Below are 20,193 nucleotides of genomic sequence, written 5' to 3'. Positions count from 1 at the left end.
AATAACTTGGGAGTCGTCCGGAGATATTACCATAAAGGCTTGACACAGAGGGAGACGTCTGGATGGGACCATTGTGGCTCCATCGATATATTCTCTTAAGTCAAACTGAAAAGATGGATCGTGTATTCTGTTTTTGTTTTTTTAAGAAAAAAAAAATAATTAAAATGACTCTGTTAACTCCCCTACAAGCAGTCACACTGGTCAGTGTTTTGTGGATGTGCAACACAGACTTCCACCTTGTTTGTCCTGTGCGTCGGCGCCCTCATGGGGTTGCATGGCTGACCCCTCTGCCTCATCAGGACACAAACACACACATACACACACACACACACACACACACACACAAACATGCAAAAAAGCCCCACAGCTCTGACCCGCAACCTGCCACAGCGACCCACTGGCCAACTGTCGTCCGGCAAACACACGCACAAACAAACAAACAAACAAACAAACAAGCTCCATCAAGGCCCCGCAAAAGAGACAGTAAGAAGTTAAGTGCAAACTCTTTGAACGCACCACACCAGCAGCAGATGCTGCCACTCACTGCACAACAATTCAAAGCGAAATTAGAAAAAAATAAATAAATTATAAAATAAAAATAAAATAAAATCTTCCAGTCCAAACACGAGCGACATTTCAAAGTGTATTTTACACCAAAACTGAACAGCAACCTGCCACACAGAAATCCTCCTGTTAAAGTCACTCTGCGAGTTGTCACCTGCGTTGAAATCAAGGTGCGGAGCCGCAAAAGTCGGTTAAATTGCGAATAAAACAGGCAGAATTATTTCTGTGATTTCGGAGAATTAAAAGTCGAAGAAAAACAACCCCCCCTTCCTTCCTTCAACTTGTCTGCAGGCAAAACGCTCCACAGAGAAGTGGGCTGAAAAAAAAAACAACAAAAAACAGTGGACTCCTGAGCAAATAAAAACGAGGAAAACGCAGCAAAACACACGGAAACAAAATCAAGTTTTTAGCCCAGACATGCTCAACATAAAGCCTCTTGACGTTTTTCCACACTCAGCCCCCCTAAAGCCATCCAACATCGCTCCATAAATATGCAATCGTTAAAGAAAAAAAAAAAGAAAAACTTCAAATCTACCTCCTCTTACCTCCTTAAAATCCCCCAAAAAGCATAAAGTATAATAAGCCATTGAAAGAGCAGAGAAATAAAAACGTAGACTCTCGGTACCTTTGGTATAAAACATTCCGTTTTTCTTCCTTTCTGTCTTTCTCTTGCTCAGTAGCGATCCGATAATAGCATATGGAAAGTGTTTTCAAAATGCCCAGATTTGGCACATTGTCATTGAAAAGAGAGGAGCGCAGTGATGCGGTGCTACAACAGGGGAAATGAGTTGCGGATTGGACGCAGCCCGCCTCGGTGCGGACTTATCCCACTTTAATTTAATATTCCGCAATCACACACACTAGTGATGGCATATAATTCAAGGAGAAATTCAGAGGGAAGGAAATGCTTTTGTGTGTGTGTGTGTATCTGTGTGTGTGTGTGTGTGTGTGCGTGCGTGTTTTTTTTTTTTTACACCACTTTATTTGATTAAGGAGAGAGGCAGCACAATATTGTGTCTTTTTCACCCTGTTTCCCCTCTTCCTTTCTGCCTTCCCCCCCTCCCGAGTCACTTTTTTTAATTTTTTTTTTATCATATACACGAAACAAAAGGATATTTATTTGTTTGCATTTAGATCGTTTATTTAAAAAAAAAAAAAAAAAAAAATCAACTCCCCGACTTCTTTGCGCGTCGGTGTCACCCTGGAATCATCCCTAACATAAAATCGAGACCCATAAACGCTTGTTTGTAAAACACTGAACCCAAAATCGATGTATTGGGACATTTCAATCGATTATATAAACGAAAATCCATACGCAACATGAGACCGGTATCAGCCCACTCTTCCGCTCCCTTTTAAAGAGAGAGAGACAGAGAGGCAGCGAGAGAGAGAGAGGTGGGGGGAGAGAGAGAGAGAAAGAGAGTGAGAAGGGGGGGAGCAGAGAAGAGAGAAAAGAAACAAAGACTGTCAATGCAGCCCTTTGCCTCAGTCACTTAGATCAGGGCTTCTCCAACATTTTCATGTCAAGGACCCCCAAATGGACACACCTTGTGCCAAGGGTCCCCATTTAATTGGATTTCGTCCCTGGGACTCCCAATATGGGTTTCTCTCTCCTCTTCTTCTCCTTCTTTTTTTGTGGTTGTTCTTATTGATTTAGAATTGCATTGTAGAACCCTGTTGTAAGTGTGGCGCTAATTGCGTCACAAGTGAATCCTTTTCGTTCAGACACGTGTTCTCTGACTGGCATAATTTCAGGTTAATGAAATCACGACGCAATTAAACAATTCCTCTCATCGCCAGAGGAAGGAGGAAGGTGGGGAGGAGGAGGAGGAGGAGGGGGGGAGACCCTTGCGTGGCCTTCGCGGACCTTTGAGGATCCTGGAGCCCCACTTTTCGAGAACCACTGACTTAGATGTCAAAGTGCTTCCAGATGCGCAGTGATAGTGCAACTCCTGATGACAACAATTAGACAGGGAGAGAAAAAAAAAAAAAAAAGAAGAAGAAGAAGAAAAAAATGCCCCTAATCAAACTGGGCCACGCGGGATTAAGTTGCATTTCAAGGGTCAAGGGGAACCGTTTCAGCCCCCCCACCACACAGCCTACAACCCCCCTGTCTCCACCGCTGAGGATCACATTTCAGCAAACACACAACCTTCCCAAGCAACAATCAAGCACTTCAGCCACTATAATCAGGTATGCAAATTTTCCAAAGGGGAAGAGACTCGGACATGATAGCTGGTGCGCGCTGTCAGATGAGCTATTGCATAAACTGTGCATTAATATGCAACATGATATGGAGGGGAGGGGGGGCAGGAGCAGTTGAGGGAGGGGAGGGTAAAATAAGGAGGTGCCAATCATGTAAAATTTACATGGGACCACAGCTGCTAGGGCTCTCGAGCAGGAGGAAGAGGTGGGGTGGAAATTGAGGGGGGGTGGGTGTGTGTGGGTGTGGGTGTGGGGGGGGGGGGTTGGATTTAAGATTAGGAGACAGGGGAAGGAGGACGGGGGTGGAGGTGCTGGGTGGTGGTGGGGTCCGTGCAGCCGCTGGTGCCACTCTGTTTATTTGATAAGAGCAATCGATGGCCCCTGACTGTAAAGTCTTTACCCAGATGCAGGCGGGGCAGGGGGGGCCGCCGTCATATTGCTCCAGAGGAAGAACAAGTGTTGTGGCAGGCAGGGGAGGAGGAGTGGAGGAAGGAGAGACACGAGGAGGAGAAGAAGGAGGAGAAGGGTGACTTGGCAGACGTCGTCGCCCGCATTTTCGGTCGCTGGCGAGAGGAAATCAACACACACACACACACACACACACACACATACACTCAGAAACACACACACACACACACACACACCCTCCTCGCTCCCCATGTGTGCATCTCTCTCTCACACACACCACTGCTGATTCCATTCAGTCTCACCTCGCCCTCCTGCCCTCCTCCCACTTGGCCCTTTGGTCCTCCGATCTTTTTCATTGTTGATCCCTCTTTAATAGACACGCGTCCAGTGAGTGTCCTCCATACACTGACAGAGGAATAAAAGGAGCCCCCCCCTCAAAAAAATCGGCCTCCTCGTCATGGCCCCCCAACAAAAAAAAAAAACAAAAACACACCAAGCCGCCCCGAGCTCCGTTCAGCGCCAAATTCTATTGATTATCACTCAGATCTGCACACACACTTATAGACCTGTAAAGCCGCTGCGGATGGGAACAATGGCACCTGTGTGCTGCGCGCACGAGAAAAAAGGGGAAATTAATCGACAGCTGATCGAAACAACAATGACTCCCGGTCAGTCATTTGCCGACAATTTGCATATTTACCGCAGTGATAAATAAATGAAAATGAATTAAATATGCTACCTTGGTAAAATACTCCATCACACCTTTTAGAGCATGTTGTGAAGAAAAAAGAGATGCTAAACTGTGACGAATAAATAATAATAATGGCGATAATAACGCCTTGTTTTACGCGCTGCCTTAAATAAATTATGGCAATAAAATATAAGTCAAATTAAAGCAATAAAAAATGTAATTTGAAATCTAACAGAGGGCCTGCTATTTAATGGCCTCGTGAAAGCGAGGCTGCTCCACTGTATGTTGTCACATGTCTTATTAAAGCGCTTCCTTCATGACAACCCAGGAAGCTTGAACATGTCAATTTAGTGGTCCGAGAGGTCCTCTCCAGGAGCCCCCACTCTCCCTCTCTCTCTCTCTCTCTATCTCTCGGGGGCTGTCACCCCTCCACCTCCCCACTCCACCATCCATCCATCCATGCCCCCTCACCCCCGCCACCACCCCTCACTCCTTTTCCCTCTGACACTCAGTGGGCCATCCCAACACGGCGAATAACCCGGTCAGTAGCGAGAAGTCAGTTCTATGGCAACAGATTGACATCTCGACATCCAGAGGGAAAAAAAAAAAAAAACGTCAGGAGCGCCTCATACAGCAGCCCGGGCTGTGCTTGTTACTCACAAAAAGTAACGTATTCCACGACTTCAGAGTAATATTACAGTGGCCCACTACTTTTTGACAGGAGGCCCATATTTGTGACGCTGCTTCTGCTGAATTAACTTCCTGTAGATGAGCGTTTCTCCGGGAAAATAAAGTAAATGAAGATATCTTATTCGTCATCTTATTTTGATTCCCATTCATAAGAAATATTCAGCTATAAATTACATGATTTTTAAAATTCTTAAATCTTTTTTTTATATAAAATAACTGACATAATGTTTTAATTGTCAATGTAATTTGGAATAAAAGATACTCCCTTCGCCACTCGCTGTTTGTGTCGCAGCACTTCACAAAGCAAAGAGTGACCACCCAACAGTGTTGTCAGCTGTGAGCTTGTACAGTCAGTCGAGTCAGTCAGTCAGTCTCCTGCCTGGACGCCATCATCTATCAAGCCAGCCAAGTCAACCGGAGGCGCAATGACCAATGCGTAAATGCGCACGGATTAGCGGATGCGGTTCAGACAAATTGGCAACGCTTGGAGCGAAAGAGAGAATAAAAGAAAGAGAGAGGATGGAGGGGGAGAGAGAGGCGTCGTTTTTTTTTGTTTTTTTTTTTGAGGTGTGCAGTGACCCTGAAAGATGCTTGTTGGCTTCTTCACTGCATTAGAGGAAGTCCTTATGAGGGCTCTTCAGCCTCCCTCCCCATTGTCCATCATTAAACCAGATGACCGGGGTTCAAGCTGTCATTTCTGCAGAGGACTACCCTGCCGAAGTGTCATTGAGCAAAACACAGAGTCGCTTTCCAGCTTCAGATGCCTGTTCTCTGGATGACTCTGACCTCTGACCTCACTGTGTTGGGGGCAGAAGACAGAGGATTTTCCCTATGGAGATCAACATGGCTCAACAATATCATTTTTTGATAGAGGAAAAAAATATAAAACAGCAGCAGCCAGTAACTATTTTTAAAGCTAAGCAAAGGAGATCTTTTTTTTTTTTTCCTGTTCTCGGATAGTAAAAATGATCTAATCTCTAATTTCCATCCTTAATGGCTTGTTAAGTTTTGCAAAAATAAAAGAAACAGTAGAAAATGAAATGATTAAACATTAAACAGCAAAATGAATGTAGGGAAATTATGAGAGCTTTTCACTTCCTCATCACACATACGCACACACAAATTTAACACAGCCTAGATGGACAGATAGATAGATTGATTGAGAGCGGTTGCTCGGTATCGTGATGCAAAGCCAATATTGTTTTTAACAGAATAAAACCCCATAACTTGAACTAATTCATAATCAAACAAGCAAGGAAACTGTGGATAGGAGTGAAGTGGCGCAAACAAGCCGTCGACACGCACGCACACACACACACACACGCGCACTCAAAGACACACACAAACACAGACTCTGTTATGTTTTCAATTTGGGTTGAAATGTAGACATTTTCCCTTGGTTGCATAACTGCCATCCGTATCGCCCCTCCCTTCAATTAAATGCTATTTCTCCCAAACAAAATGTCAGAATCATTCCACACAGGGTAGTTCAGCAGTGATTTGTTCTGAAAGCTATGTGTCTTTCTCTGAGATGGTGTGTGCACTCGTGTGTGTGTGTGTGTGCATGTGTGTGTGAGAGAGCGCGCGCGTGTGTCTATGTCTGTTTGTGTGTCCTGACCTCAATTCTAACTGGGTTCACAAAGGGACGGGAAAAAAAAGGTGCCTAAAAATACATTTAATTCACAATCAGACCAACTGAGCTGAGAATGACAAATCCTTTTAGAACGCCCCACAGTGAGATGTAAGATTAGGAAACATAAACACACACACACACACACACACAGATATAGATATATATGCATGCACCAAGTTGTGCAAACGACACACAACATGCAAGGACACTCAACAGAGGGAGGTAAAACACAATCAGCTGTGGAAAATTCCAAAAGGAATTCTACCTGAAAATAATGTGCTTAAAAAAAAATAATAATAATTTCAAAGAGATGACCGGCCTGGAGCCTAAAAATACCAGACTTTTTTTTTTTTTTTTTTTTTTACGTCATTGTTAAAGTGGATAAATACTGAAGGAATAATTTAAAGGACACTCAAATATTCGGTCCAGTTTGTTCGGATGAATATGTCATTTTTGTTCTCCTCCAAAGGTCATAATAATTCAAAGCTTTAGAGGCTTAAATGAATAATACAGGTCCATTTTTAAGCACGTGTTATTATCTTTGTATGGCTGCCCTCAGTGTAAAAATGGAATTAAATCAAAATACCAGAAAATCTTGTGCGGCAAAGTAAAAATGTAAAGTGTAAAATAAACAAGTTTTTTATTTCATTCAGCATGAACCGTAACTGCTGCGCCATAGCCGTCCATCTTTTTTCCGTATGAACACCGGCGTGGACACCACTGGCTCAGAGAGAGTCCAAGATGGCCGCGCACCTGTCATGGAGGTGGATCGTCCTGATTACGTATGGAGATCACCTCGAGGCCTCGGTAAGCCACGGAGAGCATGCACACCTTGAGTTGCTGGTTCAACGGCGGTCAAAAGCCTGTCGTTTCTTAAAAACCGCTGACTGCCCTTTAGAAAGAAAGGATAAACCCTGGTGGTGTCTTCTCTCTCTCTCTCTCTCTCTCGCTCTCTCACTTCCTTTCTCCTTCCCTCCATTGCCCTCTCTCTGTCTCTCTCTCTCTCTGTCTCTCTCTCTCTCTCTCTCTCTCTCTCGCCCCCTCTCTCACATCAGAAGCGCTGAAATGCACCCCAGGGCCAAATCGCACAGAACAACCCCTCTGAGCCAGAGAAAAAAGCTGGAATCCGTTTGCCCTGATATTTCACCAGCACCAGCCAGGAGCGAGGGGAGAGGGAAAGACAGGGGGGGAGAGAGAGAGAGACAGGGAGAGAGAGAGAGAAAGAGAGAGAGAGAGAGAGGGGAAGGAGACTGGGGCAGAGGAAAAAAGGGATAGATGGGAAAACGGCAGACCAGGGCTGTATTTATTGGGGGTGTGAGTGCCGCGCTGTAGGCTGTGGGATGGTCGGGGGAAGAGTGCAAGGTGTTGCTGTTAGGTGTGGTTGGGTTTTTACAGAGAGGGACGAGCATGCATAGATGGTGAGAGGGGAAAAAAAGAGGGAGAGATGGAAGGATTGGTCATGCGCAAGGTAAGAGAGAGGCTTTGTTTGATTGTATGTGGGAGGGGGGTGAGGGGGATGAGAGGGAGGGGGCTGAAGCTGTCGTCTGTGGGGTTATTATTATTGCAGGCAATCTTTGTGCGTGTGTGCGTGTTTGTGTGTGTGTGTGTCTAAGAGAGAGGAGGAGAGATGAGGAGATATGAGATTCAGCTGCGGGGTCATTATTTTTTTTTTTCTGACGCATGTCACGAGGCTAAAGGAAAAAGGGTTTGGAGTCACACTTTGATGACATCACTCATCGCGCTCACTCATCTGCATACTTAACAAGACATGTGACCGCAGGTACCGGCCGAGGCATTGACGAGCGTGGTTTTTTTTGGGCGGGGGGGGGGCTCACCTATCGATGTATTGATTGGAGCGCGAGAGGCTGCACTCAAAAGTACAGTAAATGCAACATCCGGTGCAAACACACGCAAAAACACAGGCGAGGCCCCGCTGATTAACATCTCGGCCCACTATCTCAATAATAACTGCGAGAAGAACAGACCACCTTCGTGGCGTAGAGGGAAGTGATAAGGAGAAGGGAAAAAGAAAAAAATAAATAAGGGCAGAAAATATAAAAGGATATAGGGTTTAAATGAAAGAGAGATTAGAGGAGCAGAGTGGGAGAGAGCAGCGTTTTTTGCCATTTCACCCAGTTTAATAGGAGGACAGTTAATGGGCCTTTTTTATCGGGCGCAGGCATCAATCAAGAGGTGTCAGGCGGCCGCTGGATCTGGGCTGTGGTCCTCTTCACAGATGACTGATTAGCAAGCCAAAATCACCAGATCCATCTTCCGACGGTCACTTTTATTACAGTCATTTTTAAAGTGACAGCAACCTGCCTTGTCTCACAACACTGGCCACCGCATATATATTCTCATCTTCTCTCCCCCCCCCCCATTTCTTTCTTTTTCCCCTCTCTGCATCTGTCTTCCTCTCTCGCTCTGTCGCTGGGTATTTGGTCAGTCACTCTTCTGTTGTTTCTTCACCCCCCACCCCCCACCCCACCCCTCTCCTTCTTTTAACTACTTTTATCTGACTTTCTTTCCATCTCTCCTATGCCCACCACCACCACCACCGTCACTAACCCCCCCTCCCGAGTTGGTACTACACGTACTCTCTCTCTCTCTCTGACTCTGCTGGGCAGGTGGAGGGGAAGCAGGGTCAGGGAGGTGTGGAGAGAGACAGGGGAGAGAAGGGGAGAAAATAAGACCCCCTCCTCTTCCATTGTCTGAAGGGTGTGTTCTGAATCCCTATATCGCTGGCTCTCCAGAGATGGCGAGAAATTCGTTTTGCACAGTTTCCCCCCGCTGTCTTACATTGGAGGAGGAATTTCTCCATTCCCAAGCACAAAATGAATGTAAATGAAACAGTTGCGGCTCCGAGTGTGTTGGTCACAGCTGCGTTTACGTGGCTGCACTCAGCAGACGGCATTTAAAAAAAACAAAACAGACAGGGTGACATTAACGTTGGAGGCCGGGGAGTGTTAAAAATGTGTATTTGGGGGCCAGAATGTAATAATATGTTGCTGGGAAGGGGTGTCAGGAGACTGTCTTGGGGTAGAAATTTGTTTTGGAGCTTGTCAGTCAGATTTCTCATCATTTCCTGCCTCCGTTTACTTACAGGCTGCGTTCAAAATAAATCACTGCATCAAATAATCATCGTGCAATCATTCAAAATGGCAGCTGAGCTATGTTTACCCAACGGTTTGCACACACACGTGTGTGTGTGAGTGAGTGTGTATGAGGCCAGGCTCTAAAGAGCACTCCTGTGTCTTGGCAGGAGATATGCTAATCGCAACTGACATCAATCTGAAAAACATCAGCCGAAGTAACATGTGTCTAAGATTACATTTACAACCTTCTGAGAAGAGAGGGACAGCGCGCGCACACACACACACACACTCACACACACCCAGACAAACACACACAGTGAAGGAAAAGTGGGTCAGGTAAAACAAGCAAACGTATTTCAGAGACAGCCTGCCATTTGCGATGTCCTCAAAAAACAACTGATTGAACAGCTTGTCGAAACATTAAGGCTCAAATTTGAAAGCTTTGGAGTCGTCTTAAACACAAGGAGGATTATTCTATTAAACAAATGTGTCCTTTGTTTTTCCACTGCCCCGCTTAAATACTGAATGCTTTTAATAAAGCGACACACAAAAAAGCTATTACGCAGACGTTTAAACTTAAGGTTATGAGTTCCTTCCTTTGTTTTTTAAGAAGGGGTGGAGGGAATACGTCATTTTTTTAAAAACCCTCTTTTTTCTCGTTGGGCTGTGATATGCATTAGAAAGACAACCTGGGTCACATTTTACAGTGAAGCACCTGAACATCAGAGCGACTCAAGCGGGTGTAAAATATGTGTCCTGCTAAAACCCATTTGGATAGGAGCCTTAGATGTGCGTGTGTGCGTGTGTGTGTGTGTCGAGGGGCAGATAGGCAGAGAGACACACAGGAAATCATAGTAATGGTGCTAGCAGCTGTGGGTTCATAAGTGAACACATACGACTGTGGATATACTGGATTGGTCTTCCCCTAAGCTTCAGATCAGATGTGTGTGTGTGTGTGTGTGTGTGTGTGGAAAAGAGGCTTTCAAGTCTCTGCATTATGAAGTCTACATTTCAACTTTAAACTCTTACATACGCACGTAAACACTCAAGAGTCATTTGTCTCAACTGGGAAGCATCAGAATTGAGACGACAAACTTTTCCTATCATTAGTGTCTTCCCTCTTTCTTTCTCTCTCTCTCTTGCGCACACACACACACACACACACACACACTTTGAGTCTGTCTGGAGGGCAGCGGGGCACTCAGGGGTCTGACAGCGAATTCGTCCCGAACATCCGCCAATGAGAGATCGCTGCAGTATTTTACGCTAGAAACGTTTGATGACAAGCAGTAACTAGCGTGAAATTCTCCCTAGATTAAATGTCCTAGGAGTTGTATTCCCATCCGGCAAATACACACACACACACACACGCACACATATCTGTGTGCTTGTAAGACTCGACACGAACACACAGACACACAAACATGCACTCACACAAGCTGTAAAGCTCAGTCAGGGTATACCTCTCGGCAGGGGGGGAAGGCACAGGAAACAAATATAAATCCTGAGAGGCGCACACACACGCATACGGACATACAGTACACTCATGCACAGACAAAAGTCGCATGCACACACACTGACAGGAGCAGACATATATACTGTATGTATACTGCATAAATACATAGAGAAACACTAACTTACTCACGGGCGTTCAGACTGGAGACACACCGGGGGGCAAATCATAGCAGGAGACTTGTAGCGTGTTTGGCTGATTACCAGTCGAGCAAATAGCAGAGAGAGCATGCTCACACCGCCACCTCCATCCTCCTACACATGCACAAACACACACAGACGCGCGCGCGTGAGCACAACACCTTTCCTTTGTGAGGTAGTCAATGTGATGATTATCTTAATCATCGCAAAGTTATTTGCTTTTCTTTTTTTCTTCATTTTTGGCGTTAGATGTCGAACGAATTATAGTCGACGTCACCAGGCACAAAAGACACAAAATTGCTCAGTTAGACAGGTGACACTGAAGTCAAGAGGGAAGCCAAATGAAGGGATGTTTATACAAAGTGATTATTGGTGTGTTTTGATGAAAGAAATTACCTGACTCTTAAATAAAGGCACATTCGTTCACTTTCTCAGATTTTCGAGAAAATTGATTCGCTATCCTCACCCGGGGTTGACGGATGAGGATAGAAGTGCAGAGGGAAAGCTGTGACAGAGTGAGGGATAGATCGAGGGAAACAGAGAGAAGAGCAAAGTGCTGGAGTTAACTTTCAGCAGATATACGGCATGCATTTTCGGGAGGTCTGCCAGTCGAGCCCACACTGTCGAGCTCTCCTGCATGCATAGTGCCTCAGACTCTTGATGGACCACTTTGACCTGCGAGGCAAAGGGTCATGGGGCGACGCAGCTGACAGAGGGTATCTGCAGGCTAGTTATCCGCAGCCTCACTAGCTCGTCTGCTTTTGCTGCAGAAGAGGGACAACTGCAGCTGAAAAACTTAGTAAAACTCCATTGGGTAAGGGATTGAAAAGATAATGTGCTCACCTCTATTTAGATGACAAATTATGATTCAAAATGATGCAAAAAAAAAGTACATAAAAACTGTAAATAATGTTATGAAAGAAAAACAAAGATAAAAGTTAATTGGTTATATATATATATATATATATATATATATATATATATATATATATATATATATATATATATATATATATATATATATATAAAAACAATTAACTTTTATCTGTTTGGGTACCATGTGTGGGTCCGTCGCTAACACAATACTATAAGAACATTTAAATCATAAAAACTCATGAAATAGCAGAGTCGAATCCATCACCGCTGTGGCCTATAAGATCATTTTGTAGCAATATTTCGCATGGTCAATACGGGTCAGCTGGCAGCAATCATGCTAGCAGATTAGCCCGCTAGTGGTAACGCCAGCTCGGCCATTGCGGTCCGCTGAGAGTCTCCCACGGAGAGGCGTAGAGGCAGAGCTGGCTCGGATTCAGACCATGAGAAATGCATAAGCTGTATTTGAAAATAATTAAATTCTATATGGTGAGAACCTTATCCAACAACCTACTGTGGTCTGTCCCTCTCTTCTTTCCTTTACTCTGTATATTACTTTTGTATTTTTATCTTGTTATAGCTTTGTATTCCTTTACTTTCCCCTTCAGCTTTCCCCCACTATTCAATTTGATTTTGAATACTCCGACAGGCTTATTACACCGGACTATAGAGCATCAGAGTATTTTATAATGAAAATTGTGTTTTAATCAGTTTTGCATTACCTTCCATTTGGTAAATCTTAAATGCCTGACTTGTTTTTTTTTATATTTAAAATGACACATCATGTGCAGTTTGAGCAGTTTAAAAATGTGAACGTGGAAAAGAGCATCCGTTTAGCCCAGTTTGGAGCATAATCAAATCAAGAAACAGTATATACATCACGATAAATTTAATAAATGTCCACCACACTGGGGGCAATTTGGTATATGCAGTACGTAATGCCTCCTGGTTCTTATGCAAGGTTTCCTGCTGTTCTCATGCAGGGAAAGTCGAGGCGGAGTTTGAGGGAGGTCAGGCGGAGGTAAGCCTAAATAAAGTCTCTAACTGGGCTGCTTTACAAGCCTTAGTTAAAGATATTGATTCAGTCATAAAAAAGCAACATTCTGCTTAGCGGAGAGAAAGTTGCAGTTTACAGCTTGTATGTTCATATCATCTCCTGGCATGTGTTTTCCTTACCGCAGTTATGTGCTATAATTACATTAGACTTATGACCTTTCAGAAGAGCGGGAAGGAGCAAAAAAAAAGAAAAAAAAGAAAGAAAGAAAAAAAAGAAAAAGAAAAGAAAAGAAAAAAATCCTTGAACATCTTAATTCGATCCGTTTCAAACAACAGAGGCCGATTTTGGGAGAGGAGGAGGAGGCTGCACACATGACATATTACAAGGAGAGCGGTGCCAGCTAAAGTGGTTCCCTGTTTTTTATTTTCACTTCATATTCTTCAATGAAAGGTTCTTTTGTTGTCTACTGGCTGATTGACTTTAATGAGAAACATTCCATTGTACAAAACGTTTTTTTTTTTTTTTTTTACAAACTGAACTTAGTGTTCCTCTTACTTGTTTTCAAATTAGATTCAAAAAAGGGGACCCGGTGGTGGAGGAGGGGCCCCGGCCGTTTGGGATCACAACAAACATGATACGCACACAGGCACGTACACACACGAGCACGCCCGAGTCATTCATACATACTCACACACAGTGCTTTAATCCCTCATCCTTTTCCACTCCAAACTGTGTTATTGCCTGTAAAGAGAATTCAAAAAGCGTGACTATGACAGAGAAGGAGGGAAAGCGATATTTAGACGAGGAAGGGGAGGGATGAGAGGACGGGATGGAGGATTTTGTTCTAACTATGCAACAGTATTCAACTTTATACTCTCACGGCATTAAACGTGGTTCGGTTATATGGCTGCAAGAGCGTGTGTGTGTGTGTGTGTGTGTGTGTGTATGTGTGAGCGGGGTATCGACAAACTCAGCCCTTGATCTGTGAAGAGGAGGTGATGGTGTCTTAAGAGTTGGTTGTGCACAAATTGTGTAGATTTAACCACTGGAAACAATCATGTAGTGTTTGTGAGTGTGTGTGTGTGTGTCTGTGTGTGTGTGTGTGTGTGTGTGTGTGTGTGTGTGTGGATTGAGCTACTGAGAGCAATTCCTCAGAATAACCGGTGAGTTGGACTACCTGCTGGCATGAGCTAAGCTGTAGATCGATAACAAGTGTTAGTGCGTGTGCGCCTGTATATGTGAAAGTGTTTGTCGTATGTTTGTGTGTGTGTGTGTGTGTGTGTGTGTGTGTGCGTGTGTGTGTGTAGGGGTGGGTGGGTTGTGGGTGTGGGTGCACATACAGTATGTGTGTGCTGAGGCATTGTACAGTTACTGGAACACTTACTATATTTGGCTCCGTCAATGCAACACCAGGCTTTATGAAAGCGATCCATCTGAATCGCGCGGCAATAAATTTCCATCAGCCGACAATTTGGTAAGTGAAACTAACAAGTGTTTCTAAATTCTTTATAAAATTACACCTCGGCTCGAACAGATTACATGTTACAAACAACATTTGAGTCAATAATACAGTTTAGAAAACACGTCGGATCAATACACGTGCACACACACACACACACGTACACAGACGGAATCAGTTGCCATGGCGTCTGTATGCTTTTTGCATGTTCCTGTCACATCGCCGACGTGCAAGTCATGTGCTGAAGGGCATGGTGACCCGAGCAGCCGGCAGCCTTTCCTCAGAGGTGACACGTCCATTACGCTCTAACAACAGGGACAGCCAGCGTCAGAGGCCCTGTTCAACCTAAAACCTGGCTCTGACAGCGTCTCTCTCTCTCTCTGGCGCTCGCCTGCTCCTGTATCACCGGGAATCATTTCTAAAAAAGATTTCCTGCGCATGTTTGAATTTCCTCTGCATAATTTCGATAGGTGTCATGGGTGCAGCATTCATGAAACATGCAGAAGGGCCCTGGAAACCTTCAACCTTTTGACCTTTGCTTTTTCGGCTCGTTGCTGCCAAGCTCAGCCGCGGGCAAATAAAATGCACAGTCATGTGATATTATAGAATATATTATAGAAGCGTATAGGCCGTGATCAGATAGGACAGCCGAGTGAGTGCTGCTAGTGCGGCCAAGCTGCACGAAGTCTGATAGGTGCTCAGGCTTAATCAATGCGTTTGGCAGTGTGGTTGCATTCGCAGCAGCGGAGGAAGACTTGGATCAGAATAGTTCATACGTTAATGACCGCTATGGCCGCTTTACTACACATAAAGTTAAGAAGCTGTGCGTTTTAGACAAAGTGAATGTAAAGTCAACAATTTATGTGATTATACATATTGTTTTAAAAAGAAAAGTTGTGTCAAAGATATCATAAGTAACATTTCTGCCTTCAAGCTGCACCTTTGTTAGATATTTTGTTGAACTGTGTACATGCATTATCACAAATGTTTCCACCAATGTTGGTAGTAACGGTGCATTTCATATGGTCGTCCGTCAGAGAGTGAGGGAGGGGAGCTGGCAAACGTAAATAAAAATGTGAGGTTTCCTTATGCATTTGGAGGACATAGGATCTACGTTAAACCCTCGAAGGCAACTAGAGGTTTATGTCAATCACATGAAAACTGCCTGTCGATTACTCCAACTACTGTGAACTTTCCCTCTCTCTTGAACGGCGAAGGCTGAGGGAAACATTTGTTAAACTTTAGCCATCCAAAAATCTCCATATCCAAATCCTCCATCGCTCCATCTGGAGGAGATGCAAAAAGGACAATTGGAAACAACCGATGAAAACATTGCGAACACGCCGATAAACTGCGAGGCCATGCTTATGAGCAGCGAGGGAAAACATGTCAGAGTTGTTTAAAAAATACTGCATTGTGTGTTTACACTGTCACGTCCCATACCATGAAACAATTACCACCCTTTAATTGGTGTGTTTCTAATTACCGGAAAAAAAAAATGAGAGAGATGCGAGATGTTGCGACATTGTTACAGCGCTGCATAAAATAAACAGCCGAAATACGAAACAGATTAAAATATCTCTAACTTTATCCCCCTGATAGGTTGTTAGTATTCTGGTGAGCAAGAAGAAGAAGAAGAAAAAAAAGTTGATATGTCTGGTCTGACACTAAACATAATCACTCCCTGAAAACAAGGGGGAAGAGTTTTGAAGCCCTTTTTGATGTAGGCAGCAGCTTGGAGTCAGTAATGAGGATGTTGATTTTGTTCTGATTATAGAATTGCTGGCCTGTTTGTTGATATTGCTCAGCTGTGTCCCTCCCTCCTGCTGAGCAACATGGACACCAACTGCCAAACATGTGAATTAAAATTACTTACCATCCAATTAGTCGCACGGCTCACGCTCGGATCAGAAAAAAAAACGTTCAGCACTACAAGAGATCAAATTCAGATTTCTTGGACTGAAGATCTTGCCGTTGCTTATGAGATAGGCAGCCTGGAATAAAATGTTGGTATTGTATTTCTCTGCAAATCACTGGTACATTAAATTATTGTATGTTTCGTATGTACTGTATCAACATCTCCACAATACGTATCGTATTATGTTCAGAGTACACCCACAAGAGCTGACTTTCTTATCATGAGGGGGAGGGTGGCGGTGTGATAGCGAGGTGAGATGGCTGTCTGGTGGGAGAGCACCACTTCCATCACAGGACCATCATTCACTTCCTGTTTCAAAAGGACAAAACTGGATAACTTTAGCAACTGATTCAAAATTTGGCAGATATCTTTGTTGCAATAAAACTGTATTTTAGCAAGATTCTTAGACGTAATTAGGCAACCTAATCCGGTATTTCTAGCGAGATGCTGGGACATTTCCCAGCAACAAACCTGGGAATTTTTCAGGAGACTTTGGGACATTTTGCAGCCCTCTTGTTGGCAACAAAACCAAGTAATTCTAGCAGGATGTTGATGCATTTTCCTGCAACAAAATAAGGTATTTTAAGCCACAACATGATCTGTTCCTTACCTGAACCGAGTGCTTTTTGTTGCTTAACCTAACCAGTACAGCATGGTCACATCAAACTGAATATTCAAATGTAAGGAATGTAAAGCTGAAATGTAAAGTTTCACATCACAGTATATCGGGGCATGAAACATAAATGTCAGCATTTGTTCTGGCGACTGGGTCATAGGGAGGTCCAACTTTGGTACTGAGATATATAAAGAATCAGTAAAAGACTATGCCACCATTTTACTTCTGTGAATTGTCTCCGCAAAAAAAATGTTTGGGAAATTCAGATTTGCCAGACGCTGCAAGGAATATACTGGGAAGAAGCTGATAATGTCATCTGAAATCTGTTTATCTATGTTAAACCTTTCATCCTTCATACACAAACATACCCTCGGTGAACTCTGCTCTGACCTATTGGCAACTCCAGATGATTGTACACATCCGCTCTGTTTATAATCTACAACCTCAAAGGAAGCAAATACGCTGTCCACCGATCTCTGGCACATGCTGCGGATTTCAAGATGCACTCAAAAAGCAGCAGAAACAACACATACCCCCTCAAACCCTCTTAGTAAAATGCTAAAAATCTGAGCACTCCCATTATACATAATTTAGGGGAATCTATATTCATAGAAGTGCGAGGCGTGTTGTGCTCAATGAGGTAAAACGCCCCTGTGTGGCTAATGGAATGGCCTGAGTTGCGTGATTGAGTGAAATGTGCTGGAAAGATTGGGAGGAATTTTAGTGCAGATAAATAAAGAGAAGATTCTGCTTTTTACTGGGCGTCAGCATTAATGCAGCATCTCCCCAGGTGATCAACACATTCAGATGGGGGGAGAGATGGAAGAACGGAGAGGGGAAGTGATGTGGGGGGGGGACAAAGAGAGGGAGACGGATAGAGAGACAGAGAGCGAGGACACTTTAAGAAATGGCCTGCCTCAGTCCTACTCCACATGCACAAGGGCCATAGTATAGCATCTCATATATCATCGTAATGTTACCATTGGAAGGTTCAAAGGAAGGGAAGAAAAAGGGAGTGAAAAAATTGGTCTTCGCAAAATTCAAAGTCAAAATAACCAAGGGACATTATGAAGCTTCTACAGTAGATGACTTGAGAAGGCCGGGCCTGTCACCAGCATTTTTTTTCCGCCTTTTTTCTCTTCTTACCTTCCATAATTTTACGTCAAATGCGAGCGGGCAGCCCTTTCTTTTCACCTCCCACTCTGCACATCCATTACCTTTGGAGAGATGCAAAGTGAACATTTCAATTGGATTGCAATGGCCAGTTAGCGCTGCTTTGATCCCCACTCTGCTCTTTGAGGGCTCCATTGTTCCTGATTTGCTGGCTTGATTTGCCTGCCTGTGGATAATGGCCGAGGAGCCACAGTCTGGGCTTCTCCCATCAACCCATTGCTCCTTATCAGGGGTCTGGAGCTTGAAAACATATAAGAATTACTGTGATATACCCTTATGGTACAGAGCCCCTCATCCTCGATCATATACCATGTGGAGAGGGCTGCACTGATACTGTAATGCAAACTATTCCTCGGCCTGCAGCACGGCACCGACTCAGGTACTCAATCCCAGTTTACACTGGGCGTAAATTCCCCAGGTACCCCCACACTGGTGCTTGAATGGAGGCCAGTAATACTAAGAAGTGGCAGTTACAATTTTGTCCGACCACGTGGTCCTTCATTTCATCAATCAAACGCTGACATGCTAAATTGGTGCAGAGGTGACTTGAAGTGTGCAGCGGTTTCCTCTTTTTCCTTTGGATTGTTTGAATTCGGGGGCTTGGCGTCACCTTTGAGAGGAGAGCAGAGCGACATGCATGTTGTCTGAATGCTTCTCAGGGTCTTTCATTCATCTGTGTCTGGTCTATTTTGTGGAAGTCAAGCAAAATCTCTCCTTTTTGTCAATGAGCACAATTATGGTAAAAAAATTTTTTTAAAAAAAGGTAAAATGCCGATTCCAGCTTCTTAAATATGAATATTTTCTGCTGCCTTCACTCGTCTATGTCAGTAAACTAAATATATTTGGGTTGCAGACATTCCAAGACGTTTGAGGACACCATGTTGGGCTGTGGGAAACACTGACAGACATTTTCCACCATTTCATTGTATTTTTTTTATTATACAACTGGTCGGTTAATAAATAATAGATTAATCAAAAATAATACTACTCGTTATTTGCAGCTCCAGCCTTCACCTTTGTGATCACTGATACAATCTCAGTTCCTCAGTTTGAGGATGTGCGAGCACTTGGGTAAATTTCTGTTTTCAGTTTGTTTATTTTTTTTCATGTCTATCTCAACGCCCGTTCTTTCACTAAAAAAAAAAACAGTGAATGAATTATCATGATCTAAGATTATTCTCCAGCTTACTTATTTAAAATGTAAACTCTCAAATAAACTCTCAAATACATACAAACACCTACAGGTCTTACCTAGTGCAGTGTAAATAACACAAATTCAGCATTCTGCTACAGAGCTGGGCAGACAATTCAGTGCATTTCCACCTGTATGTATTTAATATCTCCGCAGACTTTTCCTGAAGGTGATCATTGACCAGCTTTGTTCTCATTTACACATTTGATTGCCAGTCTGAGACTTTAACACAGGAATTGCTGGGGCCTCGCCTCTATCTGTCTACCCCCTCCTCACGTACCCCACCTTAAGATAACTTTACTGCAGCGCGCGCACAGAGAGAATGCAGGGAGAATTTGCTCAAGTGTCTGGTCTCCTCCCAGATACAAATGAACAATTTGTTTTCCATTTCTTTCCAAACCTTCATCTAAGCCTTTCTGCTTTGAAGTAGGGAGTGCAAAGGGAGGAGAAGGGTAGGGGAGGGGGGCCACAGATTGTGCGATACTGTGTTTGTCTTCAAAGAGTTCCGACTTGCTTACAAATGCACCGGCGAGTACAACACCTTCAAGGTGAAATTGATAAATCTGGTGGTAAGCTCTTTCATGGCAATAATAAGCCGAATTTGTAGAAAGGGGGCATGGATTTTTTTAGATGCAAATGTTGTCAAACACCACCAGGCGAAAAAAAAAAAAAAAACTAAATTGAACTGTGCCAAGCAGATAAGATTATTTTGAAAATGCGCAGAGGTCCATAATTACATTCATGAACAATGTGAGATGAGCCTGGCACAGCTTAATCATGGCTGATGTAGTGTTTCATACTTTCTGCGCTCGAAAAACATCCAGTGTTTGCCCTTTGATCACCGCCAAAGTTGTCCCTCTTCAATGAATCTCACATTTCTGAAACATCCACGGCGTCCTTCCCTTTACATATCAAACACATGATCTTATTGTAGTCGTTCAGACAGAAACTTTCCAGAGGCACACAGACTGAGCACAAACAAACAAGCCACGAGGAGAGAAAAAAAAACAAAAAAAAAAACAGAGA

At 43.7% G+C, this 20,193-nt stretch overlaps 1 protein-coding gene across 3 annotated transcripts in view; it reads right to left on the bottom strand.

Annotated features, from left to right (window-relative positions):
• The window catches only part of zfhx4 (zinc finger homeobox 4), a 295,223-nt gene that overhangs the window by 86,133 nt on the left and 188,897 nt on the right, over positions 1-20,193 (bottom strand). For all 3 annotated transcript variants that reach the window (XM_037078748.1, XM_037078749.1, XM_037078751.1), the window contains one exon: positions 10,932-11,053. The gene's annotated coding sequence lies outside the window, so the exon portion shown is untranslated. The remainder of the gene's footprint in view (positions 1-10,931; positions 11,054-20,193) is intronic.

This window comes from Acanthopagrus latus, chromosome 19, assembly GCF_904848185.1.
Source record: "Acanthopagrus latus isolate v.2019 chromosome 19, fAcaLat1.1, whole genome shotgun sequence".
Classification (NCBI taxonomy): domain Eukaryota; kingdom Metazoa; phylum Chordata; class Actinopteri; order Spariformes; family Sparidae; genus Acanthopagrus; species Acanthopagrus latus.
Note: the sequence above shows the minus strand (reverse complement) of the source record. Positions and strands in the feature narration are given on the sequence as shown.